Here is a 24,180-nt window from a genome sequence, read left to right as displayed (position 1 = left end):
TCACTCTCATAGACCATAGAACATGTAGCAACTCCCAATAAGATTCCATCCTCTTGACTCTCAATTGTTAATCACCTTTGATGTAGCTCCTAGGTATAGGTACACCAATTAAGAGTTCCCTATGTCATTCCATCAAGGAGCTCCTAATTACCTCTGTTATATTTTATTTCATAAAATGAATCTGCCAGTAATTTTGTAAAGTTTGATGCCACAAAACTAGGGAAAAAGCAACATGAATCGACTGTGGAATTAAGCTACATAATACTGTGTACTTTGTTTAGTGAGGCATTTTTATTCCCTATTCCAAATCTTATCAGCTCCCTTAAAATAAAAATTAACATTCATATTCTACTTTGTGGTTTACAAAGTGTTTTGCATATATTATCTCATTTGAGCCTTATGCCAACCTTGTGAAGTATGGGGTATTAATATTATAATACCACCTTTACAGATGAGGAAAACTAAGGATTCAAGAAATTAGGTAACTCACCTGTGAAAGATGACAGCTAATATGTGTTGGGGGCAGGATTTCTCCCAGGTCGTCTTGACCCCAAATCCTGTACTCTTTCCAAAATTCCATGCTGCTTCCCCCTTTTTCTTTATAAGAGAAAGAATATAATTTCCCATCATGGACTGAGGATCGTTAATAATTGGACATAGTGTGCAAATTCTACCTCTCAGGAGCTTCTCCTGAGTGATTATAACTACTTCTATAAAGTTCTTCTCCTCCTTCATTTTTCTTCTTTTCTTTTTCTTCAAAACAATTAAACAGCATCTTGCTGATGATTACTTGAGATGAAAATTACATTAGGAATTTTCTGCTATAAAGGGCTGTTAACAAGGAGCAGGTTGACTCTAGCTATAGGACCATTTTCAACCCTCAGAGACACTTTTCATTAAACTGGTGCTTTGGTATCTCAGCCTGTGAACGTATCATGGATTCAAGCATTCTAGGCAGTTTAGGTTAATGCCCCTTCTCTTCCCTTCTACAAAACTATTTTACTCAGAGGTTCAAGACTTACCAGAATTTTGTTCTAGGACCATTGGAAGGAGTTATATATACATTATTTGTTTGTGATATAAAAGATCACTGGATTTGGAATCAGATAAAGGAAATAAGCATTTGTTAAGATCCTACTACAAACCATACACTGGGCTAAGTTCTGTAGAAATATCTTATTTGATTTTTACACCAATCCTTTGAAATAAGTGGTGTTATTATTCCCATTTTAGAGGATGTTGAGTATATTAAGGCATATAGAGATTAAGTAACTTGCCAAGGGTCATACAATAATAAAATTTATATGGTGTTTTATGGTACAACTAGCAAGTGTCTGAGGCCAGATTTGAACCATGGTTTTCCTGGCTTCAGGTTCTGTACTCTCTATAGTGTGATTCCTATCCCAGTTCTGCTATTAACTAGCAATGTGACCTTGGACAAGATACTTAACCTCTGTGAATCTGTTTCCTCATCTATAAAACAAGGAGATTGCATTAGGTTATATCTCTGTCCTCTCTTTCTCTAAATCTTATACTTCTCCATTTTAATTGGGTTTGTTGGATTCTTCCCTTGTGTGTCTGGTGAGTGCATCCTTCTTCTTCCCCATGTATAACCAAGTGACGAGATCTTTTCTTATTCCTGTCTCTCAGGAAAGAATTGCAGTTATATGTAGAGACAAATGGTTGGGGCTGAAGGAGGGGAGAGGAATGAATTAACCTGAGACACGAACTATACACTGTCTACTGACAAAATCTATGATTGGGATGCTAAATCCTTTGAGAGAATGTTTAAGTTTTAGGATAAAGAAAGACTGAAGAAAATAGGATGGTTGGTTTATCTACACATTCTTAAATGCATACACACAATACATATGTATGTGTATATCTATATATATGTATGCATACACATGTGTGTTTGTGTATGGATATATACACATACATATAGACACACACATTATGTGTGTATGTAAATGTATACATACATACATATATATATATAGTTTCTTGTGGAGAAAATCAGGAAAGGCTTATATCCCTGGAAAGACTGGTGGATGAAAGAAGGCTCAATGAGCAAACAGGGCATTTATGGATTGAGGGAAAGAGGGAAGGAGTAAACAAGATTCAATACTTTGTACTTCCAATCACTAAGGACTTGAACTTTCTCTTCTTAATCTCTCTGCCCGCTTCTAAAGAAACCTGGCAGGGGAGTCTGAAGGATTAAGACCCTACACAGACCTAGGACATCTCCCCTCTTTTCTTCCAGTGTTGCTAGGTGAAGCTTTGGAACAATAGTTCTGGAGTCAGCTATCTAGAGCATTATAGGACTTGAAAGAAATGTAATCACACCTTAAGATCTATAAGGTCTAGGGTAGTTTCTTCACTGCCCATACCAAAAAGAAAAAAAAATGAAGGAAGGAAGGGAGGGAGGAAGGGAGGAAGGGAGAAGATAGGAAGGGAGGAAGGAAGGGAGGGAGAAAGGAAGGAAAGGAGGAAGGGAGGGAGGGAGGAGGGAAGGAAGGAAGGGGGAGATAGGAAGGGAGGGAAGGAGGGGGGAGGAAGGGAGGAAGGAAGGATGGAAGGAAGGAAGGGAGGGAGGGAGGGAGGGAGATCGGAAGGGAGGGAGGGAGGAAAGAAGGGAGGGAGGAAGGAAGGAAGGAACTCTTTTTGTTGCTGACTGGGAATAGGTAAGGACCTGACTGACAAAAGAGCTAAAAGAGCTTTAGGAATGGGCAATCCATCAAAGAAGCATTAACATTCCTTTGGAGGAATTAAAAAAGTCTTCCAGTATATGGCAGCAACTTTTATGAATGGTACAAAAAAAGTGCTGGGCTATGAAAGTTCAAAGAAAGGAGGATTCTGCAGGGTTTTGACAACATTTTCCCCAGAGGACTAGCATTTCATGAACCTTTACTGAAAAAAAAAATGTTCATATTATTTAACATCAAATTCCTTCTTGCTACTCTATTCTTTATTGGAAAAGGATTGCTTTTGTCCCATTTGTGGCAGCTAGTGAAAGCATACCTCCCTCCACTCATTCTTTCTTTTTCTCTAGACTAAACATTCCCAATTCTCCTCAGGCTTCCTTTTTGATCTTCATTTTCCAAACTATTTTTCATGTGTGCTGTCCTTCCCTTGAATGCTCTCCAAAATTTTTAAAGAGTAGAGCCCCAAATGGAAGAAAGTTTAGTAATTGCCAAAGAAGACAGACTAAGTATTTTGCTGAGAATTTTTCTTTGTAATCTAATTTCTATGGAGAAAAAGTAGTAGATTATTAAGAAAAAATATGTTCTCTCTCTTTTTTCAAAATTCTGGAGGGTAACTGGTTTCTTTACAAAGGGTCATGAAATGGGGCGGCCAAGTAGCACAGCGAGTAAGAGCACAGGCTCCAGTGTTGAGAAGACCTGGAGATCAAATCCCGGGCTCAGACACTTAGCACTCACCCAGAAACACCTGGCCGTGTAACCTTGAGCAAGTTACTTAACCCCAATTGCTTAGGGGTGGCCAGGTGGCTCAGCGAGTAAGAGCACCGGCTCCAGTGTCAGGATGACCTGGATGAAATCCGGGCTCAGATACTCAGCACCACACCCAGAAATAACTGGCTGTGTAACCTTGAGCAAGTTACTTAACCCCGATTGCTTTAAAAAAAAAAAAAAGGGTCATGAAAAATTCTGCTTAAAGACTTAGGCAGAGTTCATCCATTTGATGAAGTGAATAGCATACTGGATCTGGAGTCAGAAGAGTTGAGTTCTAATCTGTCCTTAGATGCACACTAACTATATGATGCTGGCAAAGACACTCAACCTTTATCTTTTTGAGTTTCCTTATCTGTAAAATGGAGATAGTAACAGCATCTAACTCCAAGGGATTTTATAGGATAAAATGAGATAATATCTGTAAAGTGGTTTGCAAACTTTAAAATGCAATATAAATAGTGACTATTATTATTATCATATAGCTTATCTGGATCTAATTACTATAGTAACAATAAGTGAGTTCTTCATATTATTTTCTATTCAGGACAGAAGGAAAGGAAAGGAAAAGGAAGAGAATAAGCCTTTACTAAATGTCTACTCTGAGCCAGGTACTATACCATGTTTCCCCGATAATAAGACCTATCCCAAAAATAAGCCCTCCCCTTACTGTGTAAGATTCCTCTAAAATAAGCCCTTCCCCGAAAATAAGCCCTATTGAGATTGCTACTGCAGTGAAGGTGATCCCCTGCGCTACACGCTACATTACGGTACCCTCTGTATGCACCGTCCCCCTCCCCCGGGTGAAATGCACGCCGTGCTCCAAGCTTCATCCAATCAGAGCTGCAGCAGTGAGCGCGTCATCCTGTTCTTCCCCAGTGATTTGCTTATTGAATAAAGGTACATTTTTTGTTCACATTTACCTGTTTATTAAAATTGCTGTCAATGTTCATTAAAATAAGCCCTCCCCTGAAAATAAGCCCTCTGGTGTTTTTCTGTTCAAAAAATTAATAAGACAGTGTCTTATTATTGGGGAAACATGGTACTAATTGTTTTTATATTTGAATTATTTCATTGACTGTTGGCATGTCACTTTTTGGTAAGGAAGGCCTAATCTTGAATGTTTTTCAGGAAATAAGACCAAGACAAAACTTTGAAAGTTTCCTTTTCAAATTGATAGCAATGAAAGAAGCTGGTATTCTGCTCCACAATCTATTTTATGATACATTGTATGATGCCAATTTTTAAAAGCTCTATGAGAAAGCTTTATTTTAGGTCCTATTGCTATAGGTCTTTCCAGTTAATAAACCCTTGTGAATAAATGATTCCTTTTTCCCATATGGGAAAAAATAAAATAAAACCTGAGGCAATGGAGATAGGGCTGCCTCCAGGGTTCTGATCAGTAATATAAATAAGCCAGGTAACCACAGAGAGGTGTGTGCTAATTATTCACGTTGGTGTCCTTAGCAGGAGTAGATGCTTATCACTTGTCACAAAAAACCAAGGTAAGTGTGCATTGACTGGAATGGTGGAAATTGAGCTCAATTAAGTGGAAACAAAATGGAAAAGCTTTCATTTAACCTGAAGAAAAGTGGGAGGAATGATGGGTATTTGGAGACAAGCTTAAACAATTTCTAGGTGTGTTCTGTGTTAGTGTTAGGAATTTTGAGAGAAACCTCTTGGCAGAAAAAGCTCACTTAACTATGTACCATTCAGATTCAAAAGGCTTTACAGTTATCTCTGTATTAAGATGAAGACATCAGTCAAAGAGGTATGTTGGAGATTTAGTGCATCCTGGAATCTAACAACACCTTGCAGTGGGGGACAGGAAGGTGATAAGACTATTAGCTTAATGCTTCCTGATCTAGAGAAAGAGAAATGCTTTCTAAAACTCCTCATTGAGGTGAGGAAGCCCAAGGCCAGTTGATTTCTTTACAAAAATGAAAAGCATCAAGTATCCTTGAAGAAAGAGCCAAGTTTAAAGCAAAACCATCATTAACATAATAGCTTTTGCAAATACCACAAAAAAAATGAGGTTTGGGGACTGGGTAGGGTGTCAATAAATTAGAGATGGAAATGCCAAGGAAAAAGATAAAATCTTTTTAGTAAGTTGTTAGGCTGATCAATTGGGGCCTGGTTCATATATCAAATAAAAGCAAGTTAGGCTGAGATCAGAATGGAATGCTTCCAAATAATTTCTGATACCAGGAGGGAAAGACTGGCATATTGGAATAGAAGAAAGGAGGCAAAGGAGCAGTCATTTGCAACAAATTAGCCTAGACATAGCTGGGGTTGTATGTAAAGAAAAGTTTTGTCATTCCCAGCCTAGGACTTTTTCAGACCCTGCTTTCGGGCCTTTGTTTAAGTGAATTCTTTTTCTAGCTCTAAATGAATATGAACCAATGTAGGAAGGCACTGAAGATTACAGGGCCCTCACAAGTTTCCTAGTCTAACTCCCCCCTCCTCTCCCATTTTACAGATGAGGGTCAATAAGATTAAATTATTTGTCTAAGGTCATATAGGTAAGCATTAGAGGTCTCCTAACTCCAGGGCCAAAGCTCTTTCCATCATACTATTCTGCCTCACTTTGTGGGCAAGTCATAGGGAACGGTCATAAAACTAGTAAGTCAGAGATGGATTTTGAACTCAGATCTTTCTAATGCCAAGTTCAGTACATTATCTACTAAAAACAATTCGCCTCTTCCTCTTATACAAATAAGCACAACTATCAGCTTACATGCAATTATGGTCATCATTTATTATGTGTCTACCATGTTCATTGAAGGAGAAACAAAATTAGATAAGTCATGGTACTTGCCCTGAAGTTGTAGCTTAGTAATATAGTTTCTAAGTTCTCCTTCTTCCCCTCCATCGATTGCTATCCATTTTTTCTTGTTGTTGTTGTTCAGCAATCAGTTGTGTCCAACTCTTCATGACCATATGGACCATAGCACCCTAGGCCCTTCTATCCTTCACTATTTCTCTGTCCAAGCTCATGTTCATTGCTTCCATGACATATCCATCCTTCTCATTTTCTGCTGTTCTCTTCTCCTTTTGCCTTCAATTTTTCCTAACATCAGGGTCTTTTCCAATGAGTTCTGTTTTCTCATTATGTTGCCAAAGTAATTAAGCTTCAACTCCTGTATTTGTCTTTCCACTTAATAGTTTGTTCATAATATCCTTCAAAATCTGGATCAAAATGACTAACTATGACCCTTCTGACTTTCAGTCCCTCAGCAATTCTGGATTTTGTTTTCAAGATGTATCACTTTCTCACTAAGTTGTTTACGTTGTATGTTTTGGATTGTACAGCTAGATTGTAAGCTCCTTAGGGGTAGCAACTGAATCTTCTGTTTGTTATCTCCTAATGGCAGCTAGCAAGTCCTGCCTCTAACACATACTGGATATATGACCCTGTGCAAGCCTAGGCAACATCCTAGGCAAATCTCTAAGACTGTACAAGTTGCAGAAAGAGTGTCAAGCTACCTTAGTGGAGGATTCCTTTTCACAAAGATAATTGATGTTTATTTTTTACATCAAGTTTGAGACAGACTGTATTTCATTGCCAGAAAGTTCATGAAGACTCAAAGGTCTTCCTATAGCAAGAGAAATTCCTTATACCAAAGAAATGACAGTTTCATTGTTCTGGTGGAAGGAAAGAATAAAGGAAGGAAGGAAGGAAGGAAGGAAGGAAGGAAGGAAGGAAGGAAGGAAGGAAGGAAGGAAGGAAGGAAGGAAGGAAGGAAGGAAGGAAGGAGGAAGGAATGAGGAAGGAAGGAAAGAAGGAAGAAGGAAGAAAAAAGGAAAAGGAGGAGGAAGAAGAGGAAGAGGAGCAGAAAGAGGAGGAAAAGTAGAAATAATCAAGAGGTGTGTTGTAACAAAAGAGCCAGGGTAGAAACTAGAAAATGAATAACCTTAGAGAGAGGTGCTGTGCAAATTAAAAAATATACTAAGTGCCTTAGTTGTTGGTATTTCTTTGTGTTACAGATAATCGTTTCCCTTTTGGGGGTAGGGCTATCCCCAGAAGGCAATGGGGTTTTAACCTTTTGCCTGTGAGGTAATCTATACATTGTGTACGTTTCTTGACACAAAAAAAATTGGCCTGATGCCTGTAGAAACTGTGCTCGGTGGCCTGGCATTAAGAGGATTTGCCCAGACTATTTTGTAAAGGTCATCCAATCCCCAGATGAGATGCTTGAAAAAAGTCATTATTGGACCTCAAACATTTGTAACAACAGTTACTTGCCTAATCAATCTCAGCTCCAGAGAAATCTTTAGCTCAGTGTTCATCTGTCACTAGGTATGGGTTAAATATTGCATGAGTCTGGGGATCCTGAATCAAATTATGATCCAGAGGCTTCCCCAGACATGCTCCAGTCTAGGGTCAGTGCTGGGAGAATGTAGAGATCATTTTGTGCACTGCAGTGGGAGTGGTTCTAGTTTTTGGGATGTCAATAGCATTTGCTTTGATGGAGATTGGCATAGCTGATGCCAGATTCCCCCATTTCAGTGGTCATCTAGATGGGACTAATTCTCTGCACAGTCAGAGAAGATTCTCTTCATAGTTTGATTTTAAAAATATCTAAATCCCCTAATGGCCCTTAGATTAACCTCTTTAAGTCTACAGACATGCAATTTAAAATGTCTTTGGAAGGTTAACAGGTTAACTCATTAATGCCCATTAGTATGGATTAGGTCATCACACTAGCCTTTCTTATCAAATAGACAGTTCAATCAATAGGGTGATGTGCTATCAGAAAATTTAAGTTACCTTGGGTTGCAGAAACTAAAGTATAGAGTACAGAATAAGAGCAGGAATAATCCTGTTGTTCTCTGCACTGGTCAGGCTACACCCAGAGCCTTTGGTTTGGTTCTGGGGACATTGATAATATTGAATATGTTCAGAAGAGACTGGAAACAATGCTGTATGAGGAATGGTAGAAAGAGCTAGGAAGTTTGGCCTGGAGAAGAGAAGACTTGGTGGGAACATAATAGCAGTCTTCAAATCTCTGAAAGGTTCTTATATGAATGAAATCGTAGAAATTTAAGGTAGAAAAAGAGCTTTAAAATCACTTTATCCAAACAATCCATTTCACAGACATGGAAACTTAGATTCTGGGAAGTGGACTTGCCTGAGGTCACCAAACTATTAACTGTCACAGCTGGGACTTAAACCCATATCTCTGATTCTAGGTTCAGTTCAGTTTCCATGATTCCCCCATCCTAGGGATGAAATGTCTTCTAGTAGCACTGAGAAGTTATGTGGAGACAGACTTTAGTTTAATAGACAACATGTCTAACAATTAACATTATATAACAATTGAAGAGTCTCATGTAATGAGTTCCTTAGTAGTACAGGTATTCAAGAAAATGAGAAAAATGATTATTAGCAACCAATTAATATTGGAGAGATCCAGGTTTTTTTCCCTTTCTATTTCCTCATTCAGTGTCCAGTCTATGTGAAGGACATTGCTGATAGATGAGATTGCCCAAATCCTCTGGGTCCATCTTGTCACCCCACCCAACTAGAAGACAGCATGAAGAGAATCTAATCTAGGTGAATTCCAGCTCATTGTGTCCTATTTAGGCAGGACTGAATGGATTCCTTTAAGTCTAGATTTCTGGGGTGGGGGGAAGGGGGGTGGGGTCTGAGTGTAGAGTTAGTCTCTTTGTCTAAGAGTGTCATAATCAAAGTCACATCCTCCAGTCCCTCATTAGAATAAGCTCACCTCTCATTATAATATTCATTCTCTCATTAATTGTTAACCAATCAGAGTTGATTTCCACCTGTCAGGAACACCTACTCTTTCAAGGGTATATAAGTGTTGAGTGGCCTCCATGATTCTCTTTGGTTTATGAGAGAAAGTCACTGACTTCAATCTATTGATTATTTGCTAGCCATAATTAATGAATTGATTATTAAGTACCTAGAAATTATGTCTCTGGGACTTTTTATTCATCACAAATAAAACTAAAAAATGACTTATCTGGAATATTATAAAGAAGATTCATATATTTTATGGGAAGTTGAACCAGATAACATTCCCCTCCAATTTTTATTCCATAATTTAATATATATATAGGACCTAGATCATTTCTAATTATGGGAAGGGTATAGTGATCAAGGCTCAAGAAAGATCTAAACATGGGTTTCTATCTTGGGGGGGGGTGTTGGCTTGCCTCCAGTGCAGAATGAGGACATTGGCTTTGTCACGGGGTTGGGGTATGTGTACTGAACTGTCAGTATTGGCAATGAATGAGGAAGATGAATTTCATCTACTTAACAGTTTTTCATTGGTCCTACCCAGACTAGACTTGATTAACTTGTGCCAACTGCATATGCTATATGTAAGATGGGTCTCAACACTACACAGGTACATTTTTACTGGCTTGTCTGTGAAGGGAACCATGTAAAGCAGTGTTATGTTGTTAGCAGCTCTCACAGAACCATTTCCAAACAAATTGTCAGTGGTAAAAATAGTGTACTTAAGCAAAAATGTTATATGACCATGACCTCATTGCCGTTACTTAACATTCTCCACAAATTGCCCATTTGAACAGCAATAATGGACTTTTGGTTTTCCTCCTGAACATCCCATGGTGAGCTTTAACTTGGAACAATTATAACTTGACTATGGTATTTTAATAAAAAACACATCTTCTAGATGAGGGTAGGCCACTGATGGCCTGAGTACAAGACCCTGGCTTGAAGAAGGTTTCTTATGAGTAGTGAAGTAGGCCTGACAATGGGATGTGTTCAAAGGATTTGTTCATAGGCTGTAGCTCAGATGATATGATTTGGGGGAGGGGGGGGATGCAGGCTCACTCCTGCCTTAAGATAGATCTTGCAATTATAAATGATGGTGCTATAATATCCTCTCCAGGCCTGAAATCAAAAGAGATTCTTCTCAACTAGACAACCAAGACTCTGTATTAGCCTCTGTATTCCAGAAAAATACTGAAAATGCACGGATTCCCCAGAGACTTGAGAGAGTCTGCTATTCTCTGTTCTAGTCTCTTTCCTATTAGTGTACCATCTATTTAAAAGCACAGAACACAATGTCTAAACAGATGATGCATAAGATAAATACATTTCCATAGGTCTAGATATGGTCTCTTTCATTCTCTGTAGATACTCTATGGTCACTTAGTTCTTGGTCATTTGGCAGAACCAGTGCCACATGTGACCTAGTGAACTAAAAATGCCTCTTCTTCCAAATACCCACTTGTAGTCTCAGAGACCAGATTCTTTCAGTAAATTTCACTGTTAACTTTTCCATCTATCCTGTCTATCAGAGAATTTGTTTTATGTTTAAGATAAAGGAAAAATACTAAATCCACATTTTCCCACCAGAGTGAATATTCGTCCATTAACAGAGTTTTTAAAAGGCCAACTGGGCAACTCTAACTAGGAAAACACACATACATAGTGCCTAGGCCTAGGGTTAATAGGTCATATACACAGAAGGGCAGGTTAGGGGCTAGAGGTAAATATTACCCTAGAGAACAGGTAGAGGAGGAGAGGAATATGAGAAAGGAATCAGTCAAGGAAAAGGATGATTACTGTGTCCTTGGAGAAAACACTTACTATCCAGGTGGTCACCATCTGATCCAATTCATTAGCACTCTCTGCCACATTGTTGAGAAACTAAATTGTTACTACAAGATCTTGGAAAAAAGCCCTTAACTGACAGAATGACTCAATATGGCCTCTTTGTTAGTTAAATTAAAGGGAATAGGTAGGGCTGACCAAGCAAAGAACCGCATTCATAAATCTCTTTGTAAATGATGAAGTACTATGTAAATGTAAGCTGTTATTATTAAAAACAATGTTAGACTATACCAGAGGGTATTCAGACAATTGTCTTATGGCCTTCTTGTCAGGGAGCTTATATATGTGTGTGTGTGTGTGTGTATGTATATATGTATGTATTTTTTAAAATAAAAAGATAGGACAGCCTAGAACTCATAGTCTCATAGCTCTCTTCTGCCCTTACCCAAATTGTCTTATTCCAAGAGGTCTATACTTAGCCCTGAAAATTCTGCCCAGTCACTTAATGCCTTGATTATTGCACCTTTCATTTAATGGTTTCATTCCCAAAGTCCATGGAGTTTCACCTTAGTTCAATTCTTTTCCAAAATGATCAAAATATGCTGCTTTCCATGTATATAGGATCCAAGGGATAAAGATATGGGCAAGTCTTATACACCATTTATAGCCACATGATACTGAGGACTATGGAAGAAGGCCCCCAGTAATGGGGTGGACCTTTATGGAGATTTATGGGAGGACATGAACATGAATCACTCAGTATGAGAAGGTATGGGGAGAGTTACAAATTGTACCCAAATTGATGAGATCATGGATCATTAAAATGTTGAAGAAGTCTTCCATATGCATGGAATCATATAGAGTCATCATATTTATTTTCAGGAAAGTCATATTCTCATTGCCCTATAGTCCAATTACAAACCAAATTGATGCTGCATAGCCACCATGAATGAGACATGAATTTTTAATTCATTCCTCCCCATTCTCCTTCATAGTCCCTCTTGAGGCCAATGTACACATTTGCAAGACCACTGGCTAGGGTGAAGGTGTATACTATGGCCGTGGAGCAGGAATGGTCCCTAAGTAAGTTCACACTCTTGGTCTTGGCACCATGCTATGATCAACCACAAAGTGTTACTACTCAAACATTTTGATGTTGTTGTTGTTCAGTCATGTCCAACTCTTCATGACCTTCATGCTGTCCATGGAGTTTTGGCAAAGATAATGGAGTGATTTACCATTTCCCTCTCCAGTTAATTAAAGCAAACAGTAAGTGTCTGAGGTCAAATTCGAACTCAGGTCTTCCCGACTCCCTGACTTGAGGCAGCTAGGTGGCACAGTGGATAGAGTGCTGGGTCTGAAGTTAGGAAGACTCACCTTCCTAACTTCAAATCTGGCCTCAGACACTTATTAGCTTCATGACCCTGGTCAAGGCATTTAATTGTTTGCCTTAGTTTCCTCATCTGTCAAATGAGCTGGAGAAGGAAATAGCAAACTAGTCTAGTATCTTTGCCAATAAAACCCCAAATGATATCATGGAGAGTCAGACATGACTGAAAAAATGACTGACTTCCTAACTTCAGGCCCAGAGCTCTATCCACTAAGCCACCTAGTTGAAAATTTATGCCCCTTAGTCAGATTGTAGTGGGCATCTTTGTTCACAAAAAAGACAACAAATTGACAAAATCTTATTTAAATTCCAATGGCTATCTTTCCCTTCTTTAGTGATCTACTTCAAGAAGATGATGTTGGTTAAGGAGTGGCTTAAGTCAAATGCTTCAAAGTCTTTGGAGGGTAGGAACTGTGTTGTCTTTCATTTTATCACTTATTTATTTATACATTTATCTAGTATAAATGTATTTTGATTATGTATATATATAAATGTAGATTGATTCATATAATTAATGAGGAGGAAGGAAAGAAAGGAATAGAAGAAAGGGCACTAAATTAACAACCTAGAGTGAATTTGGCTTAGTTTGGGTTAAACAGCTTTAAAAAAAAAAAGATCTAGTTCTCTAATTTGCTGGAATAGGAAATATTGCACATGTTTCACAGAAAGTAGATTGCTCAAATTGATTTCACTATGCAAAACAACCAGAACAAAAAATCTCACTTCTAATATTAAGAAATAAAATGAACTGGTGGTTCAAGTTGAATTTTGAGCTTTTAGGGTAAAAATTTCAGCTAATTACTAAATGAATATGCCATCATTAGAGACACTATACTCTATACCCTCTTTATACTATCATCCCAGACTCTAGATGGGGGCAAGGAAAATGTAAATTTCCTTTAAATAGTATAAATTATATATATATATAAAACATAAATATATATGTTATAATATACATATTTTAAAACTTGCCTTGATTTTTAATCTGTGGAACAGTTTAAGACTACTGTTTTGGGGTCAAGTAATTTGACCTACTCAGAGCAGCTTTACTTTCTTGCTTTGTAGATGTGAATACTGATATTAGTTTAATTAAAAATCAGTTAATCTCATTAATCTCAGCAGCATGTCCCCCATCCTGTTTATTATTATGAGGGAGACTTGAAAGTCAAGTCATCAAGCATTTATTAAGTACTTATTACACGGCTGATATTGTGCTGAGTCCTGGGAATACAAATAGAAGCAGAAAAAAAAAACCAGGCCCTGCCCCCAAAGAGATTATATTCTAATGAGGAAAGACAACTGTAGCAGCAAGCACCCCAAGCGTCCTCAGGGTTTGCCGCCACCACAGGTTCTTGGATCTGCTTTGATAAAGGAAAGCAACTCAAAATGGGTTAACAAGCTTACTTTAATCAGTCAGATATATATCGTTTACCTTGTTCAGGGGAAAAAGGTCAGCACCCCGAACTTCAAAGCATACAGGCAGAATTATCAAGACAGAAACAGATCAAGTAGACAGATTTCCAAACTGTCCAACCATTACATCCATACCCAGTCAACATCTGGGTTTCCACATTCTGGGTTTTTCAAAGCCGGGGGACTCTCAATAACGGCTTCCCAGAATTCAGATCAAATCACAGAACACTTCTCAAAGTGAGTCCCAAAACAAAGCTACACATCAGGGCTTATATAGCCTTCTCCTGGCTCAGAGAATATAACAACCTTATTGACTCACTGGCCAATCAAGAAGTATCTACTGAAAAACAAGCCTCCCTCCCCAGGCTTCAGGTGCATTTTAGCCTAGGGGCAGGGAAGATCTTCCAAATTTGCATTCCCATTACAACAACACAGAAAAGGAAGCTAAAAAGCAGGATGGGGAGATTGGACCCATGGAAGTATGGTAGAAAAATTCTTGGAGAGTCAATATTGGAGCTTGGAGAGGAATGAAGCCCGGATACTTTCTCTGAAATGGAGGTTCTGGGAAGAACCAACCAATAAGAGAAAAAGGCTTCTGAGGGAGATAGTAGATCCAGCGTGTGACGTACAGAATAGAGTGAACTTCTCAGGAGTGGAATGAATTTCCCAGGGTGGGAAGTCCATGGGTAGAGTCCATGGAATTCTGGAAGCCAACCCCTCTGAATTCACAGATCACCTGTTGAAAAAGATCCTAAAAAGAAAACTCCTAGGAATATCATAGCCAAATTCCAGAGTTGCCTGGTCAAGGAGAAAATATTACAAGCAGTCAGGAAGAAACAATTTGAGCACTGTGGAAACACAATCACGATTGAAGGGCTTAGACTATGATATTCCAGAGGTCAAAGGAGCTAGGTAGAAAACCAAGCATCACCTACCCAGCAAAACTGAGTATAATGCTTCAGGAGAAAATATGGTCATTCAATGAAATAGAGAACTTTCAAGCATTCTTGATGAAAAAAACAGATCTGAACAGAAAATTTGACTTCCAAATACAAGAAGCAAGAGAAGCCTGAGAAGGTAAACAGGAAAAAGAATTCATAAGGAACTTATTAAAGTTGAACTATTTCCATTCCTACATGGAAAAAAGATAATTGTTAACTCATGAGACTTTTCTTAATTTGAGGATAGTTGAAGGGAATATATATGTATACATGTATACATATATATTAAGAAGGTATATATGTGTATAAATATATATGAGTGTGTACATATATGTGACAGAGGGCACAAGATGAGTTGAATATGAAGGGATGATATCTAAAAAATAAAATTAAGAGGTAAGAGAGGAATATATTAGGAGAAGGAGAAAGGTGGAGATAGATTAGGGTAAATTATCTCATATAAAAGAGGCAAGAGAACACTTTTACAAAGGAGGGGAAGAGCAGGAAGGTAAAAGGGAATGGGTCAGCCTTACTCTCATTGGATTTGGCTTAAGGAGGGAATAATATACACATTCAATTGGGTATCTTACCCTACAGGAAAGCAGGGGGGAAGGGGATAAGAGGGGAGATGATAGAAGGGAGGGCAGTTTGGGGGAGAGGGTAGTTAGAAGCAAGAACTTTTGAAAAGGGACAGGGCCAAAGTAGAAAACAGAATAAGTGGGGGGGCGGGATAGGATGGAGGGAATTATAGTTAGTCTTTCACAGTATAACTACTATGGAAATGTTTTGTGTAACTACACATGCACAACCTATGTTGAATTGCTTGTCTTCCCAGTGGGGGTGGGTGAGGAGGGAAGAAGGGAAAGACCATGGAACCTAAAGTTTCAAAAACAAATGTTAAAAAAAAATTGTTTTTTACATGTAACTGGGAAATAAGATATACAGGCACTGGGGTATAGAAATATATCTTGTCCTACTAGAAAGCTAGGGGAGGATGGGGGAGGATATAAGAGAGAACAGATTGGGGGAAGGGGTATTTAGTAGTCTTGCTATTTTGGGATAGGAGTTGGAGAAAGATGGGGAGAAAAATTTGTAACTCAAAATCTTGTAAAAATGAATATTGAAAACTAAAAATAAATTAATTAATTAAAAAAAGAAAAGGAAACTTGGAAGAAAAAAAAAAGAAAGGTTAATAATGCAGATTAAATTTAAATTCAGAAAGTCAGCTGTTAAACATTTACCAGTACATCATTGGCTGAGGTAAACTTTCAGACTAAAAAGACAATATATGTGAAGCACTACGTAAATCTCACTTTTATTACAATCATTTTTAGTAATGCTTTAAGACTGACTTGATGGAGGTACTAGAGATGTTATCTTATTTTACACTGGAAAAAACTGAGATTCAATGACTTACTTAGCTTATGCAATTAGTAAATATCAGAGTTGTGATTTGAACTCCAGTCTCTCCTGACTTATACACTAACTCCTACCACTCTACCCATAAGATATTTCCTGCCAGGAAAACTTTATTTGCAGGGGACAAAAATACAATAGGCAGCTATGCAACCAGATAAGACTCCACATGTAGTATGGTATAAGGCAAAACATTTTAGATTAGATTCAAGAGAAACTGAATTCAATCCCTGCTCAGTCATTTATTACCTGTTGACCTAGGGCAAATCATTTATTTTTTATGAATCTTTGTGAACCTCAGTTTCCTTATTTGTAAAATGAAGGATTTGAAAAAAAAAATGAAGGATTTGATCATCTCTAAAGCCTCTTCCAGCTCAAAAGATCTATGATCCTTCTATCCCAAGCTGATGGCTTATTCAAAATATGTTTGAGCAATCGAGGATAGGTCTGATGCAGTTCCTATAAAATGTTAGGAACTGGTGCCCTCTGGTGCTTGTATTAAAGAATTGCGCCTAAAGGCAATAATGAGTACCTTCTGTAGCCCTTGAGTGCTCGGGGAAAACAAGACTGTGCAGGTATTCCTTGCTTTAAAAAAGAAAAACAAAAAAGATTCCATGAAAATAAGAACTTTCCAAATGGATACTTCAAGAATGGATTATTTAATTCACCATTAAAATTCCTTCGCCCGACCTATTTTCCTAATACACTTAAAATGCTCAGTCCAATTCAAAATATGACTTATTCACAATCTGCATGGACCTTCCTGACATCTCCACTGTTGAAAATGAGACATACACCCATTAGGATACTTTGGTTGTGCGTCCTCACTTTTCCCACTTTTCTTTGTACTTTTTCGATAGTGGTTCTATGAGAATTCATATTAGGTATCGATGAAACTTTTGTTTGTAGTCAGGTAGATTATGGATACCTATAGCTTATCTTTCTTAGCTGTATCTAACATCAGGTCGTGAAATCTATCGACAAAGCAAGTTTTCTTCAATGCTACTGTTTTACCTAAGGAGGAAGAAAATCTATGAGTTCTGGAACTTGATTGGGTGAAAGTTTTTGATTTTATGGAAATATATAGGCAAGGATCATTGAAGATAAGCTTATATGGGTAGGTTGTGATCTGCTCTGACCCATCCTAGCCATTATAGGCCTTGTACTCTAGTAGGGAGATATGGTACCTGCCTATGCAAATAGCTATAACACATACATACATATTGCTCACATATATACATATAGCACTATCTCCAGTCTAAAGGGATGTGGGGAGGGGTAAGGACTGGAGAGAGGGAGATATTATGGTACAGTGGAGAGAGTACAAGCTTCTGATGCCTACAATGTGTGACATCTTTGGCAAGTCATTTAAGTTCTGTGGGCCTTAGTTCTTCATCCATAAAATGAAGAGTTGGACCACATGAATTCTAGGCTCCCTTCTAGCTCCAAATCTATGTTCCTACCCAGAGTTATTACCAACTAGGGAAGTTAGAGAAGACTCTGCAGTTGATGACATTTGAAATAGGCTCTAACAGAGAGGCAGTTGGGTGGCTTCTTGGATAGAGTGCTGGCCTTGGATTCAGGAAGACCTGAGATGCCTTAGATACTTCCTTAACTATGTGAAACTGAGCAAGGCATTTTACGTCTTTCAGCCTTAGTTTTCTCATCTGTAAAATAGAGGTAATAATACCACCTACCTCACAGGGTTGTTTTGAGGAGCCAATATGATATACATAAAGTGCTTTGTAACTCTAGAAGTGCTATATAGATATTAGCTATTATTATTATTATAAACTATACTGATGGGACTTGAATGGAGATGAGGCATTTGAAAGCAGAGGAAAAAGTGTGAGCAGGGATGGCTAGGTGGCACAGTGAATAGAGCACCGGCGGTGGAGTTAGGAGGACCTGAGTTCAAATGTGGCCTCCGACACTTAACACTTACTAGCCATGTGACCTTGGGCAAGTCACTTAAACCCTGTCTTTCCCACTCCCCCCCAAAAATGCATGGTATATGTAGAAGATGGAAAAAATCCATTAGTTGAAATAAAAATGTATGTGGCTCAGAATATGAAGGAGGGGGAAGACTAGAATAACTAACACATTGCAGAGGAACTTGAATTCAAATTAGGTCAAAAGAAATTTAAACTTTACTGCAGTAGAAAGTCACTAAATAGTTTTGAATGGGAATCAGCAACAGGAACAAGATCTATGTGGAAGAGAAATGCCTGGTTTCTGTGTGAAAAATAAACTGGAGGCTGAACAACATGGAAGCAGGAAGACCAATGGGAAGGCAATTGCAATAGACTATATGGTGCTTACAAGGAACTGACCTCAAATGTTTGAAAGCACGTGGTGAGGAGAGCTGTCCTATGGATAGACTTGATAGGACTTGGCAACTGCTTGCTTTATAGAAATTGAAAAAAAGGAAGAACCAAATGCAGAATCAAGGCTTTAGGTTTGGGAGGGATGGTGCCACTAACAGAAATACCAAAGTCAAAGGAAGAATTCAATCTAATTCAACTCAATTCAACAAAAAATGGATTAGTATACACAAAATACCATGTAAGGAACTACAGGAGATACCAAGTTTAGGAAAGATGCAGTTCCTGACCCCATAGGCATTTGAGTCTAACAGGAGATGAGAAATCCTCAGAAAACTATAATATTGTCATCAACAAAGATTCAAAATTTGTCCCGTTCTGCTGCATGAAAGCATTTAAGATCTTATTAAAACATTCACAATCATGTGTGAGAATTATGGAAGTTTTTCTGTGAAAACATGCCCAATAGCCTTTAGCAGAAGCAACCTACAGGAAGAGAAATGTTCATTCTACCAGGGCTGGTACATAGTTGAGGGGCAGGCAGAGCAGTCACTATATGCCCATAGGAGAGGCCCTTCTCTTGCAGATGCCCATCCTTCCTTCCAAGGGCTCACCTATGTCTCAAGGAAAATTCCCTTGTGAGTTGTTGCCTGCTGTACCATGTTTAAGTCAATTCCCATCCTACCACAAATACAGAATAATACATACAGAACCAAGGAGCCCTCATTACAACAGGACTTATCATGGAGTTCTTTACCCTATATAGACATCATGGTGTGGGTGTGGGTGTGTGCATGGGTAGGGCTTGTGGCCTGGTTTCTAGTAGCATCCCTCCCTTCCTCACCTCCCTCTCCCCACCAAGTATACACCAGCACAGAATAAATAGTGATGAAAGCTAAAAGATCCAATTCTTTGTAGTTCAGCATAGTTGAATTTTGGGCACAGCTGAGCTTGATAGAAGGTTTCTATTTCCAAAGGAGAGTGTTTGAAGAGAAGGGGCAACGTAATACTCATCATCATTTAACACTGTTGACTACTCTCTCCTTCCTTTTCCTCTTTTGGGGTTCAGGATACTGCATTCTCATGAGTTCCTTTATACCCCTCTGGTCAATCCTTTTTATCTTGTTAGCTATTTTCTTCTTTCTCCTCCTCCTTTTCCTCCTCCTCTTCTTCATCCTCCCATACCTTCCCTTTTTTTCTATACCTAGTGCATAGCACTGTGCCTGGCATTGTTAAACACTAAGTTAATGGTAGTTCACCAACACCTACATTTTTGGTGCAGCCTAACTTTGTCCTGAGTCCTCTTCTATTATCTCTTTATATTCGTTCCTTTTTTGACCTCACAATTGCCTGTTGCATATTTCCACCTGTATATCTCATTGTCACCCCCCCCAACTCAACATATCCAAAACTAAACTTATTCTATTTGCTCTTAAATCTTCTCAAAATTTTCTATTTCTATTAGTGTCACCATCAACCCTCACCCCACTAATCATCTAGATTATAACCTTGCAGTATTAGTATTTTTAAAATTCTTTGCTTTCCTTTACCTCTAATTTGTGAATAAGCAAATCTTGTCATTTCTGCTTCCTGAATATCCGTCACATCTGTCTCCTTTTCAATTCTACTGCAACAATGCTATATCCAAGCTTTTATCTCTTCTCATCTAGCCTATTATAATGTCTTCTTTGGTTTTGCTTTTTGCCTCTAGTCTATCCTTTTTCCAGTTCAACCTCTACACTCCTGCCAGAGTAATCTTAACTAATGCATGACTCTGATTATCATGACTCTACTATAAAACATTTATTTGGTGACTCTCCATTGCCAATAGAATAAAGCATATGCTCCTAATTCCTGCATTCAAGGTTCTCCACAGTCTGGTCAGGAAAGGCAGGTCCAACAGTGGAAAGTGAGCTAGATTTGGAGTCAGAGAACCTGTGTTCAAATCCTAGCCCTATCCCTTACTAATTGTGTGCCCTTGGGCAGGTCACTTAGGTCCTTCTAGGCCTCAGTTTCCTTATCTGCAAAATGAGAGAATTAGGACTAGATAGCATCTAAGTTCTCCTACAGCTCTAAACCTATGATATAATTACACTGGGGCATCTTTATCCAATTCTGTTCCCCTTTACATTCTATGACTTTTGGATAAACTAGACTACTTTGCTCCTTGCCCCATTCTTGCTTTGACCTCTCCCATCTATATGTCTGGAATGTACTTTTCCCCTTAACTCCCCTCTCATCTACTGATATCCCTTCCTTGCTTTGGAGCTCAAATTGTAGGCCTCCTTCCCCTCTAATAAGTTTTCCCTAACCAGTCCACCCCTCAAGGGAGAGTAAGAAAGTAATCAGGGGATTGCTCTCTCCTCAATTTCCCAGTGTCCTATCTATTTTTGTGTTCTCAGTACCTAGAAGAGAGCCTTACACAAAGAAAGTGATTGCTCCATTTTTTTTTTAATTGAATTGACTTGAAATGCTTGAGGTCAAAGGCACAGGAAGTGTATCCACAACATCCATAAGGAGCGGGAAGCCCTTTTTCAATAAAACTCACCAGAAGGAAAGAGGAGTCATCAAAACAGCAAGTAATGGGGGCAGCTAGGTGGTGCAGTGAATAGAGCACTGGTCCTGTAGTCAAGAGGACCTGAGTTCAAATCTGGCCTTGGATACTTGACATACTTACTAGCTGTGTGACCTTGGGCAAGTTACTTAACCCCAATTGCCTTGCTTCCCCCACGCCCCCCCAAAAAAGATAGTTTTCAACATTCACTTTTATCAGAACTAACAGTGACCCTCAATGGAATGTTTAGAATAGGAGAAATGTACTGAGACGGTAGATGATAAAATGTTCTGGTTTTTAAAATGTGGAAGAAGGCGGTCTGTTTTGCGAACAATAGGTGGGTGAGCTCTACATTGATTTCTCTCACAATTTAGAATATATGGTTGGTTTGTGAGCACACAGAAAAGGAAGTGGTCATCACAGAAACCACTGTAGGCCAAGTAAGAATAATTTATGACAGATGTAAAAAACTTTTTTGAAAGCCAGAATGAATTTATTAATTTGTGACAGGGTGTATACCGACCTCAAAAACCAACATCCTTCTGTTCGTTGGCCAGGACACCCCACTATCAGGATTCCTTGAAAGACAAATGATCAGAAAGTTGGTAGGTGACATAGGAAATAGAATAGAATAGTATTAATATTTTCATCCATCTATTGTAAACTGGTTATTCCTTACCATTCTGAGGTATAACCAGAGGGAGTAATGAATGATTGAGTGAAAAAGCATGTATTAAGTGACTACATGTAATACCAATACAATATTCACAGTGTGCATGTGTAACAGTAATGAGATTTGAAATTCCTTTTGTATCTCTAAGCTAAGAGGTATTTAGCACCTATCTCAGATTAATCCTCTGTTAAAGAAACAGAAGGTATGAACTCCTGTCTCCTGTTGCTGATGTATCAGGAAGGGGATGAACAGGGAGGGGCAATACTATATATAAGGAAAAGGCCCAGAAAGGGAGAGACAGATCTTCTTGGAACAGGCTTCATGGAGGCAGAAGCTGCTGCCACCAGGGAGGCTGAAGAGGAAAGTGGTGCCCCGCCCCCCCAGGTTAGAGAGAATGATTTTGATTTTGAAAACCTGGGTGGAGTGATTTTGATTTTGAGAACCAGGTGAAACTTCTGCTGAGTCTGAGGGCCAGCCAGAAAGCTGCTGAGGATTTCTGAGAGCCAGTCAGAGCTAAGGGCCAGCCAGAGATGGTGAGGCTGCTAATGATTTCCAAGGACCAGCCAGAGCTGCTGAGAAGTTGCTGAGGATTTCTGAGGGCTAGCTGGAGCTGCTGAAGACTGAGGAAGTATGATTGTGATGCTGGTACTTTGTTTGAATCTGTTTGTGGCTTTGTTAAATCTTGTCTTCCCAGGAACAGAGATTGTAAAGGATTTGAGATGGACTGGACACTGTGAGCTCCAATATGGAGCAGGAACTGCACAGAGAGCTGGACAAAGACCTGGGAGCTATCTGCCTTTGAACTCAGGTGACTTTTGAAATCAGGTGATTTGGTGAATCCAGGTAGGACCTAGGACCATAGAAGGGGATCCAGGGAATCAGAGATTACCCCGAGTTAAGCTGAAAGAAGACTTTACTTAGATACTGTACACTGGCTGAGAAATTGTAATTTACTAGTGAGCTAGGGGTGGAGGATCTGTATATTTTGTGATGATTGAATAGTGAATGATGAAGAATGATTGAATGATTGAGTTACTAAATGAATGTTCTTTGTTCAAAACTTTGTGACCATTGTGGTGAAAACTATGTGGCCATTTTCTGTGATAAGTTGTAACATTGTGAATGCTGTACCTTGATTTTCTGTGAATGGTTTGCTCTGATTTATTATGGAATTAATAGAGTATTCACTATACTGTGTAATTAGAATCTTGAAAACTATTCACAGTAGCAGTCCTCTGGAAAGCTGCTCCTGCAGGGCTGTACACCATGGCAACTATGAATATGCTGGTATAGTTGTGAACCACAAAATGTAATAGGCTCTCCACATAGAGGACAGAACCAAAGCACCTATTCAAATACCAGAAAACCAAGTCCCAAAACCAGAAAGTTAAATTCATTACAGTAACCACAAAGTTGGTACACATAACAAATTCAGTGAACACCCACATTCCCAAGCCTTCCCAAACCTTCCCTCCATCAGTCTTTCAAAACAAAACAGACTCCCTCAAGTAAGAATGCCCTTCTCTCACTCATGGTAGCTCCTCAGCCTCCATGCTACTTGCTTCCAACAGTTCTTGCTCTCTCAGCTTGGTTTTCTTCTTGTATATGATTATTATCTCCATCCTGTTCCACCCCTTCCTGTTGTATCAGCAAGTTCCTCCCACTGTGGGATTCACAAGTTCTGCTTCCCAACAAAGGCCTGATTTAATCAAGCAGAAAGCTCAATTTGAAACAAGGTGCTAAGTACTCATTTGCTTGTCATTACAAAGGGCAGGGAATATTTTCAAATCCCCATAACCATTACACTAAAATATACCTTCAGTACTGGGGATACAAATAGAAAATTAAGATAATGTTCCCTTCAGAGAACAATAGGAAGAGATAATATGTATAGTTCACAATAATAGCTAGCATTTATATAGTACCTGCTATGTACCAGGCATTGGGCTAAGTGCTTTACAAATATTTTTTCTTTTGATTCTCACAACAACCCTGTAAAGAAGGTGCTATTGTTGTCCCTAATTTACAGTTGAGAAACCTGAGGTTAAATGACTTGCCCAGGGTCACATAGCTAGTAAATGTCTGAGACCATATTTGAATTCACAAAGAGTCTTCCTCATTCCAGCTCCATCACTCTATCCACTGGACCACCTAGTTGTCCTGACCGTAACTAGTAGTTTATTTAAATTCAGGTCATTTTAACTCCAAATCCAGCACTCTAACTGCTATGCCATCTAGCCATATAGGACAATAGCTAGCAGAGGTAAAGGGGATCTTGTGAGGGTTGCTTTATAAAGTAGAGTCATAAGCATGTTTGTAAACTTTAGGTGAAGTAGCATTAGATCTGAAGAGATTAAAGATTAGGAGGAGGTTGGGGTGGGGTATTGATAGTGAAGGTAATCTACTGGAGAAAAATGGAAGGGGGTAGGATAAAGGACACAAGGAGG

The 24,180-nt window shown here is 38.8% G+C and overlaps 1 long non-coding RNA gene across 1 annotated transcript in view; it reads left to right on the top strand.

Annotated features, from left to right (window-relative positions):
• Nucleotides 1–24,180, top strand: part of LOC138171718 (uncharacterized) — a 66,573-nt gene that overhangs the window by 11,314 nt on the left and 31,079 nt on the right. Inside the window, exon 2 of the long non-coding RNA XR_011170957.1 lies at nucleotides 22,428–22,541. This is a non-coding gene — a long non-coding RNA (uncharacterized lncRNA). The remainder of the gene's footprint in view (nucleotides 1–22,427; nucleotides 22,542–24,180) is intronic.

Source organism: Petaurus breviceps, unplaced genomic scaffold (genome assembly GCF_028583685.1).
Source record: "Petaurus breviceps papuanus isolate PSGF00001 unplaced genomic scaffold, PetGlider_PUasm1.0 458, whole genome shotgun sequence".
Taxonomy (NCBI): domain Eukaryota; kingdom Metazoa; phylum Chordata; class Mammalia; order Diprotodontia; family Petauridae; genus Petaurus; species Petaurus breviceps.
This window is presented reverse-complemented; position numbering and strand designations above follow the sequence as displayed.